Raw genomic sequence first — 10,000 nt, 5'->3', positions numbered from 1 at the left:
GTGCTTAGTGCCACACACCTTACTTCGGTTTAAATATTTCATCCGAATTACTGGCACCCAGCCCACCACTCAAGGTCTTGTAGAGTGAGGAGGAGTGGAAACCCCCAGTCCGTGTAATTCTGGAACTGGAACCCTTGGACACACGCTACCTAGTCGCTTGCGTTACCAGCCAGGCCATCACCACCCCAGTGGCTGTGATTGTGTTTTTCTCTGGATTGGTTTCAGTTCAGCGTGAACAGGTCTGTCGGTCTGTCTGTCTCTGTCTGTGTCTCTATCTCTGTCTCTCTGTCTGTGTCTCTGTCTGTCTCTCACTCTCTCTCTCTTTCTCTCTCTGTGTCTCACCCTGCGTGTGTGTGTATATCTGCCTTTTCTGTCTCTCCCGCTCTCTCTGTGTGTTTCTCTGTCTCTCTGTCTGTCTCACTGTCTTTCTCACACTCTCTCTCACTATGTGTTTGTATCTGTCAATCTCTCTCTCTCTCTCTCTCTCTCTCTCTCTCTCTTTCTCCCTCCCCCCTCTCTCTCTCTCTTTCTGTCTCCCCTCCCTCTCTGTTTCTCTCTTTATCTGTCTGTCTCTCTGTCTCTGTCTCTCTCTCTCTCTCTCTCTCTCTCTCACTCACTCACTCTGTCTTTCACTGTCTCTGTTTCTGTCTCTGTCTCTGTCTGTCTGTCTGTCTCTCTTTCTCTCGGCTCTGTCTCACCCTGCGTGTGTGTCTATCTGTCTTTTCTGTCTCTCCCGCTCTCTCACTATTTCTCTTGTCTCTCTTTCTGTCTCTCCCCCCTCGCCCCCCCCTCTGTCTCTCTCTATTTCTTTCTTTATCTGTCTGTCTCCTTTTCTCCATCTCTCTCTCACTCTGTCTGTCTCTCACTGTCTCTCTGTTTCTGCCTCTCTCTCTCTCTCCCTGTTCCCCTCTCCCCCTCCTCCCCGGCTGTCTGTCCCGCTTTGTGACAAACGAAACAAGATCGTCAGACCGATATTGTTTCTGGTCTGATTGGCGCAGTGCAACCGTCTTCATTGTCACCGCCCCAATTGGATTCGCTTTCACTTGGTGCGGATGGAACTTTCGGGCGAGGTTAGTCATTCTGCGAACACCTTGCTGCAAGATGGGTCAGGAGGTTGGGAGGAGGAGGAGGAGCAGGAAGTCAGGCACTGGTCCCAAAACGGCTGGAACAAACAAAGTAATGCTGGGACGGACTTTCAGTTTCAGTTTCAGTTTCGAGGCGGTTTCAAAGCGTCCGGACTAGTCCAGGTACACTGCACCACATCACATCTGCGTTGATTTGAAATATTTTTTTTTTAAAGGCGAGTGGGGACGGGAGGATGGAGGGGGCAGTACACACACATACACACACAAACACACACACACACACACACACACACACACACACACACCGAATATAAATTGTGTGTGTGTGTGTGTGTGTGTGTGAAAGTGTAAGTTGGTCAGCCGGACAACGCACACAAAACCATCACACAGTATAAGCCCCCGTATCGATTTTCAGCCTCCCTTCACAGTCACCACTCCAACCCCTCCACCCCCCCATACTTCCCCGTCCCCCCGAGCCCCCACTCCCACACCCACACCCACACCCCCACCCCGACCCCCAACCTCTTCCTCTCCTCCCAACCCGTCTCCTGCACATCATAGGCTCTGACAGCCAAAAGCGCGTATCGGTGGGCTGAAAGAGCGACGTTTCCCCCTTTGTCTGTCATTACTGTGTAAAAAAAAAAAACAACACCAAACACACACACACACACACACACACACACACACACACACACACACACACACACACACAAGCAAACAAACAAAAAAACAAAACAAAACAACTATGGCTGCCTTGCCCCGTCAAAAAGAGCCTGCTGGCTTTTATTTCCATGTAGTGGTGAGATGAGGGGGGAGGGGGAGTTAGGGAGGGGGGAAGGGGAAGAAGTTAAGGCGTTTTCCTTCCGGGCAAGGAGCAAAAGCACATAGCAAGGACGTGGCAAGGAAGGAGCCATTGACAAGTGAGAGAGTTTGGGTGGGTGTGGGTGTGGGTGGTGGTGGTGGTGGTGTGAGGGAATGTGGGAGAGGTAGGCTTGGATGGTTCGGTTTGTTACGTATGGGGTCAAGCTATGCTGCCAGCGTGCTGTTTTCTTGTATTGTATTGTATTGTATTGTATTCCTCTTTTTCGCCACAACAGATTTCGCTGTGTGAAATAACTGCTGCTCTCCCCAGGGAGAGCGCGTCGTTACACTGAGAGCGCCACTTATTTTTTGTAGTTTTCTGCCTGCAGTTTTTTTGGGGGTTTTGTCGTTGTTTTGTTTTGTTTGCTTTCCTATCGTAGTGGATTTGTCTACAGAATTCTGCCTGGGACAACCCTTTTGTTGCCGTGGGTTTTATTACGCGCGCAGTGTCCATGCTGCACTCGGGACCTCGGTTTATCATCTCATCCGAATGACCAGCGTCCAGACCACCGCTCGAGGTCTAGTGGAGGGGGAGAAAGTACAGGCGACTATGTTAGGATGCGCTCAGATTCTCTCGCTTCCTAGGCGGACGTATTACCTCCAGGCTATCACTCCACTCCACTGGTATAGTTATTCCTTATTTATCTATTCATATAATTATTTATTTATTTATTCATATCTTTATTTATTCAATTATTTACTTGTCTATTTATTTGTTGGAATGTTTTATTTTTTTGTAATTCGCAAAATATGTGCAGTTATTTTTTCTGTCCTTTTTTGGTGCTGTCTTGATCACCATAGCTAGCTGTCTTTCTGCAAGTCTCCATATTTCTCTCGCTCTCTCTCTCTCTCTCTCTCTCTCTCTCTCTCTCTGTTTCTGCATACATGCGCGCGTGTGTTTGTGTGTGTATGTGTGTGTGTGTGTACATACACCCACCACCACCACCTTCTCTCTCCCCCCCCCTCCTCCCTCCTCCTCCCCCCCTCACCCCCCCGCAGCCCCCCCCCCCCCGCCGCTCCCCACCCCCCCGCCCCCCTTTACTTTTCCTGAGATGGGTTACATCTCCATTGGACGCTTTCCACCAGGGCAATATCCACAATCCTTCCCAGAATAAGACGGAAAACATGTAAATTTTGTTTAAATAACATTAAAAGTGTTATATATTTTTTATACTCTACATTTCTTCTCCCGTCGAATGACGTGAAGTAGGCCAGTCAAAGAGTGGAGGGGAAGAAATGTAAGAGTATGGGCAAAAATGATAGTCAGTCGTCTCCAACGATAACTATTAGAACAGCAGAGGAAGCAACTGCTGTCCCGACTGTTTGGGCCAGAATTTGATTATAGTGGAGAGTGTTTTGCCCAAGTTAAACTACATCCCCACACTCTCTCGGCCAAAAGGGTTTTAGGACAGTCAGCGTTGGGATGGTTCCCAAAGGCCAGCTGGTCCCAACGCTGCAGAACTAAGAACCAGTGCAATTTTGCCTCCTATTTTGAGAGTCGTAGTCCTTTTCAAAAGACTTAAGCTGTAAATGATTTCCCATTGCAATGGAGAAACCATTGAACATACAGCTCTCAGTTTGTTGTTGGCCCAACTGTAAACTTATGTCAGTCTGTGATATAAGCCGACTGCTGGGCCGGGGTATGGGTATATTACAATGTTATTAACCAGTTTGCAACTTTTTCCGTCTTAAAAGCGGAAAAAAGTACAGGGTAAGAAATGTGGTTATTGCCTCCACCAGTTGGAGCGCGTCGACGTTAGTCGTTTCATTGGATTGTGATGGTGTAAAAGGGGAGTTTACTCTATAAAACGTAGCGATTTACACAATAGAAAAAAAAAATGAGGCACTGAAGAGTTTACGAACAGTTATTTCGTGAATGCTGTAGAATATTGTATTAGTTATTTTGGTCGATTTGTGATGTCGGTTTATTGTGCCATGTCCTTTTTTTTTTTTCTTTTTTTTTTTTTTTTTTAAAAAAAAAAAATCTTCTTACAATGTGACCCCCTTTCAGTAAGGGGGTTCGGCCTTTTATCTGAGTAAAAGATCGTTATCGTTATCGTTAACCACTGTCCACACCCATTGTATAAGTAAATGATATGTGTGCTGAAATGAACGTGTCTAAATTACCTTGTAGTAAGCAGAGTGTAAACCAAGAAGAAGAAGACGAACACGAACAGGAAGAAAAAAAACAAACAAAGAAACAAAGGGAGGAAAGAAAGAAAATGTCACGGGTATGGGTGGTAGCTGTGGGCGGACTAAAACGATAATTATGGGAGGAGTTTACCTTGGCAGGTAAGTAAGTAATGTTGACTTTACTTAGCAAGGGAAGGAAGTGGAGTACTGCACTCAGTCGCTCATAACAAAGACAGGGTTCTCGTGTCAGCAACAGTGCAACAGGGAAACACGTCAGTTTCAGTTTCAGTAGCTCAAGGAGGCGTCACTGCTTTCGGACAAATCCATATACGCTACACCACATCTGCCAAGCAGATGCCTGACCAGCAGCGTAACCCAGAGGCAACTGCTGTCCTGACTATCTGGGCTATAATTTGGTTACGGTGGAGAGTGTCTTGCCCAGCTTACATCCCCACTCTCTCTGCCAAGAGGGTTTTAGGACAGTCAGCGTTGGGATGGTTCCCAAAGACCAGCTAGCCCCAAAGCTGTAGCACTAAGAGTCAGTGCAATTTTTGCCTCCTAGTTTGAGAGGCATAGCGGTCTTTCACAAAAGACTTAAGCTGTAAAAGGTTTTCCCCATTGCAGTGGAGAAAACCATTGATGCTACAGCTCTCAGTTTGCTGTAAACTGATGTCAGTCTGTGATATAATGGTGGTGTCAGCAGTGGAGAGTTGGGTGTCATGACTTGTCATGCCGTCATCACTGGAGGGGTTAAAAACCCCCGTCAAGATGCCAGTCAAGACGGGTGTCTTCTCTCTATTATGCTGGCCGTCTCGGCTCCCTGTGTTGGAGGAAGCAGTGGTGACAGATGTATGGCCCGCGTCCGTGTGTCTGCGTTAAGTGTTTCGTTAAGGGCTGGGAGGGAGGGGGACCGGGAGGAAGAGGGGGGGTGGGGGAGTAATGGGGGAAGGTGAGGGGGGATGAGGAGGGGGGATGGCTGGTCGTGTCGTGTCAGGCTACTGGGTGTGGGTGGAGGGTCGTAACTCATCTTGTGTGTGTGTGTGTTGTGTTGTGTTGTGTGTGTGTTCTGTGGTGTGTGTGTGTGTGTGTGTGTGCGTGGTGCTGATTGTGTGTGTGTGTGTGTGTGTGTGCGTGGTGCTGATTGTGTGTGTGTGTGTGTGGTGCTGCGTGTGTGTGTGTGTGTGTGTGTTTCCTGTGCTTGACGCCCCCCACTCCCCCTCCCCCCCCTTTTTTTTTGTTTTTTGTTTTTGTTTTTTTTGTTTTTTTGTCTTCCCTTTTGTCTGTCTGCCTATCCTTTCCGTCTCTGTCTGTCTGTCTGTCTTTCTGTCTGTCTCTGTCTCTCTCTCTCTCTCTCTCTCTCTCTCTCTCTCTCTCCCTGCCTCTCTGTGTTCCCACGCTCTCTCTCTCTCTCTGTGTCTCTCTCTGTGTCTCTGTCTCTCTGCCCTGAGAAGCTGAATTAGAGTTGTGTCATCCCCCCCCCCCCCCCCCCACCCCCCACCCCCACCCCCGCTCTTCCTCAAAACAGAAGCGTTTCGACTTTTGAGTCAGGACCACAGCAGTCGAAACAAAACCAGTCAACTAGCTATTAGCCTGCATGGCCGGCGTGCTTCTGAGAAACAAGTAGGTGGCTAGCCATGCAGTGGGTCAGTCATAAAAGTGACGTTCACATACTTTGGTTTCTGTCGGTACGTGGCCTTTAGGGTCACGCACGCGCGCGCATGCACACACTCATACACACACACACGCACACTCACAAGCACACACGCACGTACGTTCGCACGAATGGGTGCACACATATTCGCAACCACACCCACTTACATGTATACACACACACACAAGCATGTGCGCACGAACGTGTTCACGCTCACACACACACACACACACACACACACACACACACACACACACACACACACACACACACACAGAGTAAACATAAAGACAAACATGCAATAGAGATGCTTATATTGGAATGCCGTTCCCGCAGTGTCTATCACTTTATTCTACGCGACACTATTATAGCCTCACTAGCAATTTCATGCACGCACGCACGCACACTCACACACACTCACAAACACATACAATTTGAATTTGAATTGTTGAATATGTTGTTCTTGTTTATAATTACTCTGTGTATCCCCCTATCTCCACCACACTGTCATCTTCTACACACACACACACACACACACACACACACACACACACACACACACACACACACACACACACACACACACACACACACACACACACACACGACACGACACGTCTGATATCACTCAAAGTGAAAAAACGTTAAATTAAAGAAAGAACACACACACACACACACACACACACTCTCTGTCTCTCTCTCCTCCCGCCCCTCCCCCACCACATCCCCCACCCCCGACACACAAAACAACACACACACACACACACACACACTCACCCCCTCCCCCTCCAAACACACACACACACACACACACAATTCCCTCCCTCCTTCCTTCCTTCCCACCCACCCGAAACGTGAAGCGTGGTTCGGCAGGCAGGCAGGCAGGCAGGCAGACAATGTGTGTATAGAGTGATGCAGCAAACAGTCCACCACCTTGTTAGAGGGGCCTAATTGTGCACTGGGCAAACATTTCAGCCACAGCCCCGTTTACCTGGGAGGGGTGTGGAGGGAGGTGGGTTTGGGGGTGGGGGTTGTGGGGGGGGGGGGAAGAGTTTACACAACCTGGGTCCAGCTGGGGACCATTAACGAGTCTGCATGCAGCGTCCATTACAGAAAAAAAAAGGACAGAATTAGAAGAAGAAGAAGAAGGGGGGGGGGAAAAAAGAAAAAAAAAGAAGTATTCCGTTATACGGGCACGTTTTGTTGACTCGGCAGTGACTGGCACCTTTTTTTTTTCTTTTTTTTTTTTTTTTTTAAATGATAGCGTGCGAGTGTGTGCGACTGAATAAGCAAGCAAGCAAGCGCGCACCCCCCCCCCCCCCCCCCCACACACACACACACACACGCACACTTACGCGCGTTCAAGCGTACACACGCATGCAAACAGACCACACATACAAACACGTATCTACACACATACACACACGCACATACATACTTACTTGCACACACGCACGCATAAACGTCTGTTGTGTGTTTGGAAAAACGCGCCATGTCCATCAACGGGAAAACAGCAGTTCTGTCTTGTCTTCAACATCGGGGTGGGTATCGTTTTTCAACAGGGGCAGCTTACTCTCAGTCGTTGCTGTGCGTCCTTCCACGTGCTGCTCATTGCAGTCTGCACAGAGGATCCCGGTGTATTTATTCAAAGGCCTCATATACAAGGGTTAGAGGGTTTACAGGTTATTTTGATATGTAGTGTTTTCGGTGTGTCATCTCACCTGGAAAAACAGACTGTCACCTTGACTGCATCTCATGGTGTGTCATCTCACCTGGAAAAACAGACTGTCACCTTGACTGCATCTCATGGTGTGTCATCTCACCTGGAAAAAACAGACTATCACCTTGACTGCATCTCATGGTGTGTCATCTCACCTGAAAAACAGACTATCACCTTGACTGCATCTCATGGTGTGTCATCTCACCTGAAAAACAGGACTATCACCTTGACTGCATCTCATGGTGTGTCATCTCACCTGGAAAAACAGACTGTCACCTTGACTGCATCTCATGGTGTGTCATCTCACCTGGAAAAACAGACTGTCACCTTGACTGCATCTCATGGTGTGTCATCTCACCTGAAAAAACAGACTATCACCTTGACTGCATCTCATGGTGTGTCATCTCAGCTGAAAAAAATCATGGTGTGTCATCTCACCTGAAAAACAGGACTATCACCTTGACTGCATCTCATGGTGTGTCATCTCACCTGGAAAAACAGACTATCACCGTGACTGCATCTCATGGTGTGTCATCTCAGCTGAAAAACAGGACTATCACCTTGACTGCATCTCATGGTGTGTCATCTCACCTGAAAAAAAACAATCCATCACCGTGACCGCATCTCATGGTTTGTCATCTCACCTGAAAAAAACAATCCATCACTGTACCGCATCTCATGGTTTGTTAGCTGACCTGAAAAAAAAAACAATCCATCACTGTGACCGCATCTCATGGTTTGTCATCTCACCTGAAAAAAAAACAATCCATCACCGTGACCGCATCTCATGGTTTGTCATCTCACCTGGAAAAAAACAATCCATCACCGTGACCGCATCTCATGGTTTGTCATCTCACCTGAAAAAAAAAAAATCCAATCACCGTGACCGCATCTCATGGTTTGTCATCTCACCTGAAAGACAGACTGTCACCCAGACCTCATCTCATGGTTTAACTTCTCTCCTGAAAGACAAACTATCATCCTGACCACCTCTCATGGTTTGTCATCTCACCTGAAAGACAGACTATCAACCAGACCACCTCACTAAGGTTTGTCATCTCACCTGTAAAACAGACCATCACCCTGACCACATCTCATGGCTTGTCATCTCACCTGAAAAACAGACCATCACCCTGACCACATCTCATGGTTTGTCATCTCACCTGTAAAACAGACCATCACCCTGACCACATCTCATGGTTTGTCATCTCACCTGAAAAACAATCACCTGACCGCATCCATGGGTTTGTCATTCACCTTTGAACAAATCAATTACCTCGATCCAAGTCCTCATGGTTTGTCATCTCCTGAAACATCACTGACGATCTCATGGTTTGTCATCTCACCTGAAAAACAATCACCCTGACCACATCTCATGGTTTGTCATCTCACCTGAAAAACAATCACCCTGACCACGTCTCATGGTTTGTCATCTCAACCTGAAAAAACAATCACCCTGACCGCATCTCATGGTTTGTCATCTCACCTGAAAAACAATCACCCTGACCGCACTCATGGTTTGTCATCTCACCTGAAAAACAATCACCCTTACCGCATCTCATGGTTTGTCATCTCACCCGAAAAACAATCACCCTGACCACATCTCATGGTTTGTCATCTCACCTGAAAAACAATCACCCTGACCACATCCCATGGTTTGTCATCTCACCTGAAAAACAATCACCCTGACCACATCTCATGGTTTGTCATCTCACCTGAAAAACAATCACCCTGACCGCATCTCATGGTTTGTCATCTCACCTGAAAAACAATCACCCTGACCACATCTCATGGTTTGTCATCTCACCTGAAGAAAACAGACCATCACCCTGACCACATCCCATGGTTTGTCATCTCACCTGAAAAACAATCACCCTGACCACATCTCATGGTTTGTCATCTCACCTGAAGAAAACAGACCATCACCCTGACCACATCAGCAGGGTACGCATCAGTTTGATCTTTGAGCCGAGTGCAATGTTCCGGTCGTTCCAGATGTACCTCAGTTTTGTGAGCGCTGCTGTCGCCTGTGCAGTCCTGGAGAGTACTTCGGGTTTGTCATCTCACCTGAAAAACAATCACCATGACCGCATCTCATGGTTTGTCATCTCACCTGTAAAAACAATCACCCTGACCACATCTCATGGTTTGTCATCTAACCTGAAAAAACAATCACCCTGACCACATCCCATGGTTTGTCATCTCACCTGAAAAATTGACTACCAACCCAGGCCACCTCTCGTTGTCATGCAGAAGGGTGCAGGGTTGTTAGAACCTCAGTTCCTGTGAGAATCAAACCCGGGAACCGTGTCCCACTCAGAGCTTTCTGTCCACTGTGCCACCCTTGCACTACTCGGGATGAAAGGCATGATAGGACTCGCGGAACAACACGTTATGTTTCTCTTGCCGTTGTCCGTGTATGTTCTTATTTATTTTGTCTTGATTATTTCATTCCTTTATCTTATTATCGCTTGACTGTTGGCCGCCGTTCTTTCTCTGTTTCTGGACCTTGCGATTGGAATGAACTTCCTTTTTCGCTTCGTCAAGTCT

At 47.5% G+C, this 10,000-nt stretch overlaps 1 protein-coding gene and 1 long non-coding RNA gene across 4 annotated transcripts in view; one reads left to right on the top strand and one right to left on the bottom strand.

Moving 5' to 3' along the window:
* The window catches only part of LOC143298305 (uncharacterized), a 90,072-nt gene extending 80,580 nt beyond the window's left edge, over positions 1-9,492 (bottom strand). Inside the window, exons 1-2 of the long non-coding RNA XR_013057366.1 lie at positions 9,356-9,492; positions 7,173-7,348 (exon numbers count right to left, since the gene is read on the bottom strand). This is a non-coding gene — a long non-coding RNA (uncharacterized LOC143298305). The remainder of the gene's footprint in view (positions 1-7,172; positions 7,349-9,355) is intronic.
* Positions 1-10,000, top strand: part of LOC143297913 (transmembrane protein 135-like) — a 299,849-nt gene that overhangs the window by 90,331 nt on the left and 199,518 nt on the right. The gene's annotated exons all lie outside the window — the stretch shown is intronic.

This window comes from Babylonia areolata, chromosome 23, assembly GCF_041734735.1.
Source record: "Babylonia areolata isolate BAREFJ2019XMU chromosome 23, ASM4173473v1, whole genome shotgun sequence".
In the NCBI taxonomy this organism is placed as follows: domain Eukaryota; kingdom Metazoa; phylum Mollusca; class Gastropoda; order Neogastropoda; family Buccinidae; genus Babylonia; species Babylonia areolata.
The sequence above is the reverse complement of the archived record's forward strand: the minus strand, read 5'-3'. Positions and strand labels throughout refer to the sequence as shown.